Source organism: Arvicanthis niloticus, chromosome 5, assembly GCF_011762505.2.
Source record: "Arvicanthis niloticus isolate mArvNil1 chromosome 5, mArvNil1.pat.X, whole genome shotgun sequence".
NCBI lineage: Eukaryota > Metazoa > Chordata > Mammalia > Rodentia > Muridae > Arvicanthis > Arvicanthis niloticus.
The window spans coordinates 36248609-36263100 of NC_047662.1; the positions used below are offsets into that span (position 1 = coordinate 36248609).

General features: G+C 37.7%; 1 protein-coding gene and 1 non-coding gene across 2 annotated transcripts in view; both read right to left on the bottom strand.

Annotated features, from left to right (window-relative positions):
- Zswim5 (zinc finger SWIM-type containing 5) overlaps positions 1-14492 on the bottom strand; it is a 106977-nt gene that overhangs the window by 63919 nt on the left and 28566 nt on the right. The gene's annotated exons all lie outside the window — the stretch shown is intronic.
- LOC117709661 (U6 spliceosomal RNA) lies at positions 12513-12620 on the bottom strand. The gene has a single exon (XR_004606909.1). It is a non-coding gene; the product is annotated as a U6 spliceosomal RNA (small nuclear RNA).

Here is a 14492-nt window from a genome sequence, read left to right on the forward strand (position 1 = left end):
TTGTTCTTCATAATATTTAAAATTTTTGCTTTATCAAGGTATTGTTAAAACACTGAAAACACAGGCAACAAATCAGGAACATTTTTAAGACATAGACCCAACAAAGGTCTTGCATCCTAAATGTATAATGAATTGTCAAACCTCAAGAAAATGAAAAACTCAATTAAAAATGCCTGCAAAAGTTAGATCCTTGTCCAAAGAATACACACAGGGCAACAAGCACATATGTCTCCTAGGAAAAGTAAAGCCACAGTAAGATATTACTACATTATCTCTGAGAAGATATTGTAAATATTTTTTATTTTACACAAAGTACTGGTAAGGATGTAGACACTGGGACCTCGTGCATTGCTGGTGCTGACATGAAATGATAGAAGTGCTGTGGAAAGACATTTGGCAGCTTTTAAAATAAAGTTTAATATGTATTTACTGTGTTACCTAGCAATCCCAATCCTGGGATTACTGGTTATCATTATTTATTGATCTCTTTTAGTTGGTCAACTATAAATGGGAAACAATCTAAAAATTCTTTAGTGGAATAAGCAATAAACCAATAGAATACTACTCAATAACAGGAAAGAATGAACTACAGACACATGCAATAAGCTATAAGAATATCAATGACATGTTGAGTAAAAGCAGCCATCTAGAAAGGTAACATACTGTACAATCTCATTTATATAATATTCAATGTTCTTGGTTTATTGTCTTGAAATATGTGTCAGAAGCCATCTAGAAAAGGTTATGGCAAGCAATTGAGTTTTCTGGAGATGGCCCACTGTTTTGCATGGCTGCTATGGATGCACTCTGAGAATGCAAGTTCTCCATCCCAGGACTGCTTCTTATTGTTGATGTACCTTTTCTGTCACTATTGCATAGCCTAATGATTCTTGGGTATCAGCCCACCATATTGGGCACATTTCCTGCAGATCAACATGAAGATGAACTTTCATGAATTAATGTTAGATGAATTAATTATAGCATTCCTGATTTGATTCCCATAATTTTAAGAAGGTAAGGAGATGGTCTTAGTTGTTTTGTCAGAAAGATGTGACAAAGAATCAAAAATAGAGCCAGGCAGTGGTGGTGAACACCTTTAATCCCAGCACTTGAGAGGCAGAGGCAGGTGGATTTCTGAGTTTGAGGTCAGCCTGGTGTACAGAGTGAGTTCCAGGACAGCCAGGGCTACACAGAGAAACCCTGTCTCAAAAAACCAAAATAATTAATTAATTAATTAATTTTTAAAAAGAATCAAAAATAGAATGTGCCCTCTCCTCATAGAATAGTAAATAAAGACTGCATAATTAGGAATACAATGAGCTTTCACAATTACACTAAGAAGAGAAACAGGCTTGGGACAGATTTGTGATCAAGGAAAAACATTTATTCTAGGTCAAGTCCAAGGATAAGGTCACTATGATAAAGCAAGGCCATGTGAAAAAAACCTGTTGCTTTGAACTTATAATGAGCTTATAGAATAAAACACTGCTTTGAACTTTCTATCCACATCCTTCCCTAACTTCCCTTTTGTATAACATTTTATCTATGAGGTAATTTTAAAGAACTTTTGTCTAAGAAAGTATAAATTGCCAGAGAGAAGGAATAAAGTGTGGCTTTTGGGCTCTGTTCCACCCATCAAATGTGTGTGTCTGTGTATTATATGTTTCTATATATGTACAATATGTCTATATGTCTGTATATGTAGGTATATGTGTATGTATATAAGTATGCATGTGAACTTATGAAACTGATGAAACAGGTCGTCAGGCTTGGCCAGAATGGTATGTGTGGGTGTGTGTATGTGTGGGGGTGTGGGGGTGGGTGCGCCGAAGCTTGCTTGACTTTCTTTCCTTTTCTTTCTCTGTCAAATTGCCAAAAGTCATCAGCTTTTGGACCAAGAACAGTAAGAGTTAAGTAAATGGTCAGAAGCCATCAGCTTCTGGCCCCCAGAACAGTAAGAGAGAGTTACAAGGCCAGAGGTCATCAGCTTTTGGCCTTCTTCCAATGCTGTGCTCTTCTTCAGTACCTGAATGTCAGGGCTGTCCCCCCCTCCCCCGCCCCTGCCCCCAGCAGACATGGTCTTTTTATGTAGCCCAGACTGGCCTTGATCTTCCAACCTTGGCCTCCTAAATGCTAGACTATAATATCAGCTATATAACATTCTTAAAAAAAAACTATAGTGATGGAGACCAGATCACTGACTGTCAGGTGTTTCAAAGAAGCAGAAGAATGAACAAAGGTAGGAGAGAGCTAAGTGTAAGTATTCTAGGATCCTTATGAAGACAATGACCCAAGGATGAGAGTTCAGCTAATCGAACACTCTTGATAGTGAACACAAGGACTGAAAAATGGCATTGAGCAATATGGAGGTCTCAGTGGCTCTGATGAAAAGAGGTCACAAATATTAACAGAGCACTGGTGGAAAGGTGTTCAGGAGAAAATGGGAGAAGACAAATTGGAGTCAAGACGTGTAGGAAACTGTTAGTTCTACTGGAAAGGACAAGGAGAAAATAAGACAACTGATAGAAGCAAAGCTGAGAAGATTCTGGTTTTGTTGTTGTTTGCTCTCACTGAAATACACCCAAATCCATGAGACAATGTTTTTAAGGGCAAGAAATAAAGCTATGTTTATATCCTGATAGGACTATCTAGTAAAAAATGAAAAAGTAATGATGTAGTCCAAATGATTTACATTGGCTATTCTCCAGCACATTAATATAACTATTGTTATATTAATTATATTAATATATTATTATATTTATATTATATATTTATATTATAGTTACATTAATATAACTATATGCCTAGAAGAGGGTGACCAAAAAGTCTAGAAACAGGCAAAAATATATGTCATTAAACTTTTTTGACCTTCAAAATATAACATATATGAGATAATATACATAGTTGGATGAGATGGCTCATGTCTTTAATCCCAGCACTCAGGAGGCAAAGGAAGGTAGAAGGTCTCTTCTGAATTTGAGGCCAGCCTGATCTACATAGTGAGTTCCAGGATAGCCAGGACTACACAGTAAAACCCTGTCTTAAAATAAATAAATTAATTAAATTAATATATAGAGACAATATATTACATAATATACACATATATAACATGTGTACATATAAATATATTGCATAACATGTATATATAAACAGAAGTATCTTCATTCTCAACTTTTTAGATATCATGCATACATAAATATATGCATGCAAACAAATCGGTCATACTCAGTAAGCTTTATCTAATTCATTTTTATAATCCTAATTCAATTAAAACTATCTGCTTAATGGCTATAATAAGTAATTAGCCAGATCAAGAAAAGGCTTTTTAATTCCTTTGGCTAAGGGTTAGGGAAATGGCTATTGACAAAGTACCCATTCCACACAAGCATAAAAACTTGAGGTTGATCTCCAGAACCTACTTTAAAAGCTGAATGTTATGGCATACTGTTCTGGCTAGTCTTATACCAACTTGACACAAGCTAGAGTTATCTGAAAAGAGGGAACCTCAATTGAGAAAATGTCTCCATAAAATCCACTGTAAGGCATTTTCTTAATTGGTGATTGACGAGGGAGGGCCTAGCTCATTGCAGGTGGTGCCACCCCTGGGCTGGTGGTTCTGGGCTCTATAAAAAAGCAGGCTAAGCAAGTCATGGACAACAAACCATTAAGCAGTATCCTTTCATCCTTCCATGGCCTCTGCATCAGCTCTCGCCTCCAGGTTCTTGTCTGAGTTCATATCCTGACCTCTTTAGATGATGAACAGTAAAATGGAAGTGTAAGCTAAATAAGCCCCTCCTCCCAACTTGCTTTTTGGTCATGGTATTTTGTCACTGCAACAATAATCCTAACTAAGACACATATCCTTGTAATCCCAGCACTGGGGACTCAGAGAAAGGCAGATACTTGCAGCTTGCTGGCCTGCTAGCCCAGTCACCCAGTGACCTCCAGAACAATAAGAAACCCTGCCAAAAAAAAAAAAAAAAAAAACAAAAAACAAGGTGGATAGTTTCTGAGCTCAAGGTTGACTCCTACCCACCCCCACCCCTCTCACACGAGTGCGTTCGTGCACGCACACACACACACAATTCACATGCATTCATGCACATTCACATGCACATATACTCACAAGCACATACACACAATTATACTCACGCCTGTGCACACATACTCGCACAAGGCATACACATAATCACATACATACATGCACATTCGTGCACAAATTTATCCATGAAAAAATAAACAAAAACTTTGGCAAGCTCTGTGATAAATTGCCTTACTTCCCTATGAACACATCCTTTTGGTTGTTTTTTTTTTTTTTTTTTTTTTTTTCCTGAGACAGGGTCTCTCTGTGAAGCCCTAGCTGTCCTGGAACTGGCTCTGTAGACCAGGTTGGCCTTGAATTAAGAGCTCCACCTGTCTCTACCCCAAGGGCTGGGATTAAAGGTGTGCACGGCCTGGACCCAGAGTTTAATTAGGGTTGCCTGCATGACCATAGTGGGGGAGTATTTATTTGAGTGAATGGCTTACATACAAATGGATTTTAAAACAACCCTCCTTCATTTTATACAGCATGTGTGTGTGTGAGGATGCCCTTTAATGGTACATGTGGGAGTCAGAGGACAGCTAGTTGGAGTGGGTGCTCCTCCACCCTTTGGGTGCCAGGGACTGAACTCAGATCAGCAGGCTTTGAGGAGGTGCTTTTACTAGCTGAGTCACCTAAACAGCCCACCCAAAAGTGTAACCAGTGTTTGCTACATTGTTTGATTGGTTGGTTTCCATCGTTCCCCTCCCCCGGCCCCCAGACAGGGCTTCTCTGTGTAGCCCTGGCTGTCCTGGAACTGGCCCTATGAACACATCCTTTACATCACAAAGTAATTTCTACTTTCCGGCCTACTCTATATCCCACTACCTAGCTGAGTTTTACATTTTCACTGCTGAAAAATAAAGGGGTTTTTCTTTTGTTATTTCATTTAAGGTAGCATCTCTTCTTGGACTGGCTTTTAACTTGGGATCCTCTACTTACCTTTGAGTAGACTCTGAGTGCCGGGAGGCATGGGCCACTTCAACCAGCCTTTTGTCATACATGCTCTGTAGTTCTTTCAGGTTTCAGTGGGCATAAATGACATTTTCCAGAAAATAAATATTATCTTTAAAGAATGATGAACATTATCGACTTCAAAGAGAGCAAGAATGCCCCCAAATATAGTATTTTGGAGTGCTGGGGACCAAATCTAAGGCTTTACACATGGTAAGCAATAATACTACCAATGAACTACATCTATAGCTCCCAAATCTAAATGTTTAAAGTAAAAGAAGAAAAAAAAATCCTAATTCAAAACATGATTTAACTATTGTGAAGAGACAGCTTAGATGAAATCTATTAATTCAAGAAACAATTTCTTATAAAACCATTTTTAACAAACTATGGGGGGTAGGGGAGAAAAGAGAGACAGACAGACCCAGACCCAGACCCAGACCCAGACCTAGACCCAGACCGACCCGGCAACTCGCCAGCTTCTCACTTGTAAATATACAATTACCATCCACCCTCACCCGAAAGGTTTCTGCTTTGTAGAACTCAATTGTGCATTCAAAACCAGTCCTAAGAAAGGCCTCTAATTTGTTCCATTGTTAGGCAAGTGGTTTATGCATACAGGAAAAAACTTGCCATATGTAATACAAAAAGAAAAAAATTGAATGGGGGGAAAATCACCCAGTGTTTTCTAATTTTTTTCTTAAACTCCAAACTTATGCTTCCCCTTTTTTATCTTCCCTTTATCCCCCAAAAGTAGGATCTCTGCCAAACCTCACAAAAACTCTTAGTCCCCCTTAAACATGCAAATGTATTTTCTGCCCAGACAACACACTACACTCCCTTTTTAATGAACAAAAAATAAAATAAAACCCAACAACAACAACCAAAACAATCTGTGAATGCCCACAGAACAGAAGAGAGAAAAACTGCGATAAAAGAAAACGCAGAGACGTGGGGGAGGGTCAGGATGGATATGACAAGTCTGGAGCTTAAATAGACAAAAGATAATGAAGGTGAAGCGGTTGTAATCAAACAAAATGGTGTGCAGGCTGTCATTTCATACAAATTACAGTCAGAAATATATGAATATTCACTTGAATAAAAATCATTCATTATATGAGTGGTCCTTCAAGTAAAAGGACCTCTGTCAAGGCCCAATGTGGCTGCATTCTTTGTTTGATTTTGCAATTAAAACAAAACAAAACAAACTGTATAGAAGAAAATGAGAGAAAATAATGTTACATGTGCACAAACCCCAAAGCCATCAAGAGCAGGAGTAAGTTTCCTCATGATATAACCAAATGCTATGTCAAAATTAGACATTCAAAGAGTGTTAATAAAGGACAAGAGACTCTTCAGTCTGTCACATGACTCAGGATCCTTCCAGATGCACATTATGATTCAGATTTGAACAGTAAACAGAGTAGCTACAGGGTAGGGTTGAGGACTTGAAGAAAACACAATGCAGCAAAGGTCATCAAAATGAAAACTGTCTTCTTGCCTCACGATTGCAAGAGAACTTTTATTGAAAAAAAAATAGCTGTGGACCAATTTAGACTGAAATAATTACAACATTTTTACAATCTAACCTCTTAATGATGAATAGAATTTTTCTCCCTGCTTAAGGATCAAATTGGTGGGGCTCTATACTTGTCTGGCACCATGCTGTGGGCTATTTCCCTTAATATATAACCAATCAAAGATGTATTCAGGCTTTTGTAAGATCTGAAGCTTTGTAAGTGCATATTCTAGAGCATCATGAAGTTTCTCTAAAAGGAACAAAATGGTATACTGCTATAATCTCCCTTTAGTAGCTACTCAGCGGCCCCTCATGTCCTAAAGGTGCATGAACACTGAACCCTTTTATAATATACCAAATACTAAGTACTTTTTCTCATAGTACTTGTCTCATAATTCTGCATTTTTCTTCCTTTAATTCATAGCAAAGTAGCACAAAATCACAGTTGTTTAAGAGAAAAAGGAAAAAGCAAAACAAAGGAAAAAACAAATAACAAAAATGCATTAACAACAATATCTACTCAAACTCTGCACTTGTTATCAATACAGTAAAATAGCGTGTAAGTACTAACCAGAAACAAATTTTATTAGGTTTAATGATAACCACAATAAAGTATTTAACATAAATCTTTATGGAATGGCCATGTTCATATGAGGCATAGGTAAGCGTTACCATTGTTAAATTCATAATTTATGAGCAACAATAATTTTACATATTGGCAACAAGCTATATAGCACTATGTATACTATCTATACTAAACTGAGACAAGGCCTTAGAAAACCCTCCTAGCAAAATGCATCACAGCAACCAAGCTAAGCCAAGGACTTAAGGATGAAAGAACATTTGTAACAGTTTTATATGAATTAAATTTGTATTCACTTATTTGTAACAGATTCACCACCTATGTGATCCACAGGATGGCACAGAATATGAATACAGATAAATATTTGGGGTGTGTGTGTGTGTGTGTGTGTGTGTGTGTGTATGTTGGGGTTTCTTTTGTTTTGTTTATTGTTTTGCAAGACAAGGTCTCTCTGTGTGGTCCTGGTTGCCCTGGAATTCACTCCGTAGACCAGGCTTCACAGAGATCCACCTGCCTCTGCCTTCTGAAAGTTGGGAATAAAGGCAAGTGTTACCACCTCAGGGATTAGTGTTAATTTTTTGAGACAAGTTCTCACTATTTAAATCCAGCTAGCCTCCCAGTGCTGAGGCGGGAGGATTGCAGGCATGTGCTATTACACTTGGTCCTACTGTATACTTTATAAAATAACACTTTGTTGATTTCCCCCCTATGAGTCATGTTAAAGTAAAATTAATGATATAGTAATGTTTAGAGTACTATAAGAAAGTTTTGATAAATACAAATGTGATTGGAGAGGAAGTTCAGTGAAAAGTGCTTGGGTGGCTTTCACAAGGGCCTAGGACTGAACCTCATATCACTAGGGGGAAAATCTGGTATAACCACAATTTGACATACTCAGCCATAAAAACAAATAGACTGCTGAAAAATGAACCTTGAAAGCATTAAGAGCCAATGCAAAAAGTTCCATGATGTAGGATTCCTTTTATATAAAATACCAAAATAAGGAAGTTATGTAAATTGTAAGGGGAAACAGGGAACAATTACTTAATAGATTGAGTATTGTGGGGTGATTAAAAAATAAAATTCTGAGACCAGAGAGAGGTAGTGTATCCATAATATCACAAATTCACTATAAGTCACTAAAATGGTTAACTATGTTATGGAAATTTCACCTCAATAAAAAGACAAAAAAATGCTTCTTACTGTTTATTACTTAAAGTAAAATGAAAATGTTATATGTTCAGAGAGGTGGCGGTGGAAGTCAAATAATGAGAACATGTTAGTAAAAAGGTAATGGTGAAAATCAAAGGATACCATTGAAAAGCAGCAAACCAGGATGTAGCTCAGTTGGTAGCTGGGCTGTAGCTCAGTTTGCCAAGCATGCATGATGTCTTGGTGAAATCCTCAATCACAGTGGTGTGGTTTTACACGCTTATAATCCTAGTGCTAGGTAAACAGATGCAAGAGGACCAAACTTCTACACAGAGTGTTCAAGCCTAGTTTGGGTTATATGTCTCAAAAAACCCAAAGCACTAAAACCATAATACATGGCATAGTAAAAGGCTAAGTATTGAAACTACGATTGTAGGTATGATAAAAGTATAAACAGCTGGGCAGTGGTGGCACATGCCTTTAATCCCAGCACTTGGGAGGCAGAGGCAGGCTGATTTCTGAGTTCGAGACCAGCCTGGTCTACAGAGTGAGTTCCAGGACAGCTAGGGCTACACAGGGAAACCTTGTCTCCAAAAACAAAAAACAAAACAAAAACAAAACAAAAAAAGTATACACATAAAACCACTACAGCAAAAAACAAAACAGTCCTCACTTACCAAAACAGTCTAAAAGTAGGGGGCGGAGGAGGAGGCATGCAGGGGGACCCAGGAAATAAAAGGCAGACAGAAATCAAAACATAGAATAATACAACAACATTTAGAGTAACCTTTGTCAGTAGCATTAATAAATAAAGAAGCTGAGGCCTGCTTCAAAGCTTCAAAAGCATAAGGACCTGAACGCCCATCCCCATAAAGACTAGAGATGGTGATGCAATGAATGCATAACCCTAGCACTGCATGGATGGAGACAGAAAGATACCGTGCAGTTCCCTTGACAACTGGTCTAGCCAACTGGTGAACTCTGAGCTCAGTATCAAACAAATAAAATAAAATAGATGGAGGGGCTGGCCAGGTAGCCCAGTGAGAAAAGGTGCTTACCACCAAGACTTGAGTTTGACCTTTAGTACCCACATGGTGAAAGGAGAACTGACTCCACCAAAGTCATCCTCTGACCACGGTACATACTATATCCAACAAACAAACATATATAAATCAGGTGGGAAGTGATAAAGGAAGACACTCAACTTAGCCTCTGTTCACACACATGTTCACACCTACAAAACACACACACAATACAGATAGAAAAGACTTTAAGTTTAATTCACTTATTGAAAGAGAGCAGTTTTCAAATGGATTCTAAGTAAATTTTAACCCTCTATTGTATACAATAGATACACCTAAACTGGAGATTAGAAAGGCTAAAATTAAAGGATTAAACAAGAATGCATCAGATAAAGGGAAACAATAAAACATTATCTTGATGCCAAACACAATAGAATTAGGGCAAAAATAAAATAGGACAAAGGATGCTATTTCATAATGCTGAATGGCAAAGTTAAAAGTGATGCTGTAACAGCTCTCCATGTCTATGCATCAGCTTAAAAACATCACAAACAGAAGGCAAAAACAACAGGACATAAAACAAGCAATTGCTTTTTTCACTAAACGGTATGTCTTGGAAATAATGAAATTTTTAATAGCTACATAACACTTTATTGTATTTATATTTTCTGTTTAATTTACTCAGCCAATCTCCTATGTCTGGCATTTTGGTATCACTGCAGAATAAATTGGTTTTGTTTTGAGGCAGGAAAAAATGGTTTTGAAAACAGAAAGAGGTCGGGTGAGGTGGATGTGATACCTCTCTAACTAGTGTGACCTTGTCTACAAAAGATAAATAAAAATAAAGGAAGGAAGAGAAGAACAAGAAAATAAAGAAAAACTAGGAATCGTGCTCTTAAAGGAATCTCCTTTGCCCTTTCATGATGAAATGGTCCTTTATGAAACATATAGGTATGCCAAAAATGGAGTGCCTTGGCGTTGACTTTGCAGCCTACACAACTTCAAAAAAAAGAAAAAGGGAGGAAGAAGAGAAGGAGGAAGAGGAGGAAGAGGAGGAGGAGGAGGAAGAGGAGGAGGGGAGAAGGAAGAAGTTGTTTTCTAGTCTACGTCACCTGTCCATATTTTTAATACAGTAACTCCCACACATTAAGATTAGGAAAATGACAAACTGAATGCAAACACAAACGGATCCCATACAAAGGATAACATTATCATTTCCAAAGGCTTCCTCATGCCACACTCCATTCAGGCCCACTCTCCCACCTGCTTCATCAATAGCCACTCTGATTTTTACTTTCACTAAAGACTGGCTTGCTTTGCTCTGGAACTTCATATGATAAAACCACATTATCTATATTCTTCTGCATGTAGTGTTTTTGAGATTCATCAAGGTTGTATATGTATCAGTCACTGGTTCCTTTTTGCTGCTAATTAGTGGGTCACTGAATGAATATATTGACTTGTTTAGTTATTTCCCTAGTGATATTTCATTTTGTTTTCAGTTTTCTACTACTATAATTTGTGCCCTGTGTGGACATGTTCACTTTTCTTGGGCCAGGAAGATGGCTCAGTGGGCAAAGCACACACTGCACAAGAGTGAGGCTCTGGCACATCAATTGATAAAACAACAGACTGTTTCAAAACAAGGTGGCACCAATACATGAGGTTGTCCTCTGATCTCTACATGTGCACCATGGCATGTACATACCCACACTCATACACATAAACACTGAAAAATAAACAACCAGGAGTGCCAATGCTGGATCATAAGTAGGGATATATGTAGTTTTATAAGAAACCACCAGAACTTTTTCCAAAGTTGTCTATAACCTTTTGACAAGATAGTTTCAGTGTTCCACATCCTCACATTTGGCCTGTAATCTGTGTTATTGTTACAACTTTGCCATGTGTTCAGAGTCACTTCTTTTTTGTTCATGTGTTTCTTTGTTTTGATTTTTTGAGATATAGTTTTTCTGTGTAGCCCTGGCTGCCCTGAAACTCACTCTGTAGACTAGGGTGTCCTCTGCCTCCTAAATGCTGGGATTAAAGATGTGTTTTCAAAATAAATTTTATTTATTTCAAAACAATGGCATTTACTTACATTTACTTTGTATCGCTTTCATCCTAACAGATATGAATTATCTAAAGCCACACAAATAATTGCCAGGCTTATCCACTGGATGGTCTTTCCACTTCGTCCAATGAGGTCTTACTGTGTCTTTCTGTCTTCCAGAAGGCAATGCCATTAAGATGGTTGTCAATGTGAATAACAAATAAAAAACCAGTCTCTAATTTTTTTATATGTCATGTTTCCAGCAGTCTTTTCTCATATTTCTCTTCAGCTCCATGCTTTCTTGGCCACACCTTTGCTCTTAAAACTCTCCCACCTGTCTCTGAAATCATTAAGTCACATATCCTACTCTTTTTCTGTCTTGGGTGTTGACTCACTTATCATATTACAGCTGGTTTCCACTACACTTAGATCTTTAGTCCATTAACTACTCCATTTATTCTCTCTGTTCTTTGCTCTTCTCATGGGTGCTTAGCCTATGGTAATCATTTAATGACAGTTGTTATTATTATCATCCAGCTTAGATTCTATACTCCATTTTTTATTAGTCCTATCTAAAACCTGTTATTCAACTATCTTTATTTGACAAATACCTATCAAAAATCTTAACCCTAGAATGATCCATATTCTCTGTTTAATAGGCACCTGTAATCCCAGCACTCATGAGGCAGAGGTAAGTATGTATATCTCTGAATTCAAGGTCAGCCTGGTCAACATAGTGAGTTCCAACACTACATAGAGACACCTTGTCTCAAAAATCAAAAATAACAATCATAGGATTAGATCAGCTGGTGCTAATGAAAGTTTAGGTCCATCCATTTTATTTGGGGCCATAATACTGCCAGGAAGTCCTATATTTTCTTTATCAGCTTGCCTTCATTCTACACAAAATCTTTGTTTCCCAACTTTCAAACACAGTTGTTCTCCTTCATCTGTCCTCTCGCCTTGTTAAATGGCAGTGTCATAAGGCCAGAAATCTGTCATCTGTCCTTGTCTCCAACTGCTGTCTCATCAACTAACTTCCAAGTATTTAAAATACTACCAGCTTATTTCACTACTTGCTATACATTCTTATAATCAAACCACTTTTTTCATGGGTACCATTAACCCAGATCAAAATTATTTTCTTTTTTGTAATGGAATTCTTTATGAATGTATGAGCCATCCCTTACACAGGGGCCATGATAATCTTATCAGTATGTTTTAAATTTTATCTTGTGTTCTGCTGAAGTCTGCACTTAATATTATCTAATGGCTATAGTTTACAAAATATCTTTGTCTCTTGCTGTCATTCTACTTCATTCTCCAAACTGCAGTTAACCTTCTAATTCAATTAAGATCCTAACTGCCAGGCATGGTGGCTCTAGCCTCTAATCTCAGCACTCAGGAGGAGGCAGAGGCAGGCAGAGACAGAGGCATATAGATCTCTGAGAGTTCAAAGCTAGCCTGATCTACAAAGCAAGTTCTGTGTCAGTCAGGGATACACAGTGAAACCCTATCTCAAACAAACAAACAAAAACAACAAAGATTATAATCCAGTTAGGACCTCAGATTTGACCCTAGTCAAAAATCTCTAATTTTTTACTAAATTTATTTTATTCTTAAATATGTCACTCTCTCAACCCCTAAACTTTCAAATACAAGAACAGTTTCTCTACCTGATATGTTCTCCCTGTACCTCTTACATTGTTGATGTTGTTGTGTTTTGTTTTTGTTTTTTGACAAAAAACATGTAGTCCTGGCTGTCTCTATGTAGTCTCTATGTAGTCCTGGCTGTCCTCCCTTTGTAGCCCAGGTTGGCCTCAAAACTCAGAGATCTGCCTGTCTCTGCCTCCCAAGTGCTGGGATTAAATACATACGACACTACCACCTACCTGGCTTCCCCATACCTCTTAATCTGGCTTTCAAAGTGCACATCTCATATTAAGGATCACTTACTCTAGGCCTTACTGTATTTCCAAGAATAGACAAAGCCTGTACTCATAAGTAAATGAGAAAAAAGTACAATGTAGATTTGTATTTTGACTAGTTGTGGTGGTGTACACCTTGAATCTCAGCACTTGGGAGACAAGGCAGGAAGATCTCTGAGTTCTAGGGCAGCCTGGTCTACATAATGAATGCCAGGACAGCCAGGGCTATGGAGAGAAACCCTTTCTCAAACAAAACAAACAAAGCAAAGCAAAGCAAAGCAAAGCAACAACCAAAACTCCAAAGCACCAGGCACACATATGGTGCACAGACATACATGTGGGCAAAACACCCATACACATAAATTTACTTTTGTAATTTTTTTCTTTTAAAGAAAGACTTCTAGGAGGAGAAGAGAAAAAGGAGCAAAGCCCAAGGATAAACAATACTGTATTAAGGGGAATAAAAGTACAAGACTGTGTTTTACAAAGATAAACTAAAACCCATCTACTTCAGAATCACCTGGCATGTCTTAAAATATGCTAATTTCTTAATTTCATTCTAGAGCTAAACAATCAGAATCTCTAGACCCATTAATCTGTAATTTTAGCAACAGCACAAGAAATCTTATCCATACCATTTGAAAAGTACAGGTGATGATTTTTTGTCAGTATGTACGTGTCCATTGTGTGTCCCTCCAAATGTCTGACTAGATGTGCATGAGCATGTATACATGCCAGAGACTAACACTGGCTGCCTGCCTCGATTGTACTTCATCTTCTTATTTGAAGTAAGGGCCTGTCACTGAACTCAGAGCTCCCCAATTAAACTAGATTGACTGACCATCAAACCTAAGGGATTCTCTTGTCTCCATCCCTAAGGTTGAGATTTATAGGCATCTGCTGTCACACCTGTTTTTTTTAAGGATGCTGCGATGGAACTTAGATCCTCACGTATCTGTAGCAGATACTTCATCAATCAACCCATATTTTCCAGCTCCTTATTTATTTTTTATTATATTGTTTAGTGAATAGAGTTTTGCAAAATTCTAATGGATTCAAGAATAAAAACACCCTCTATCCAGCCATCACTGGTTATGAGGAAGAACTAACTGGCTTCAGCAAACCAAGGCAAAGCATAGGGCACCACACTGTAAATTCCTTTATTTAAGATATCCAGAGAAAAATATTAATTCTTAGGAA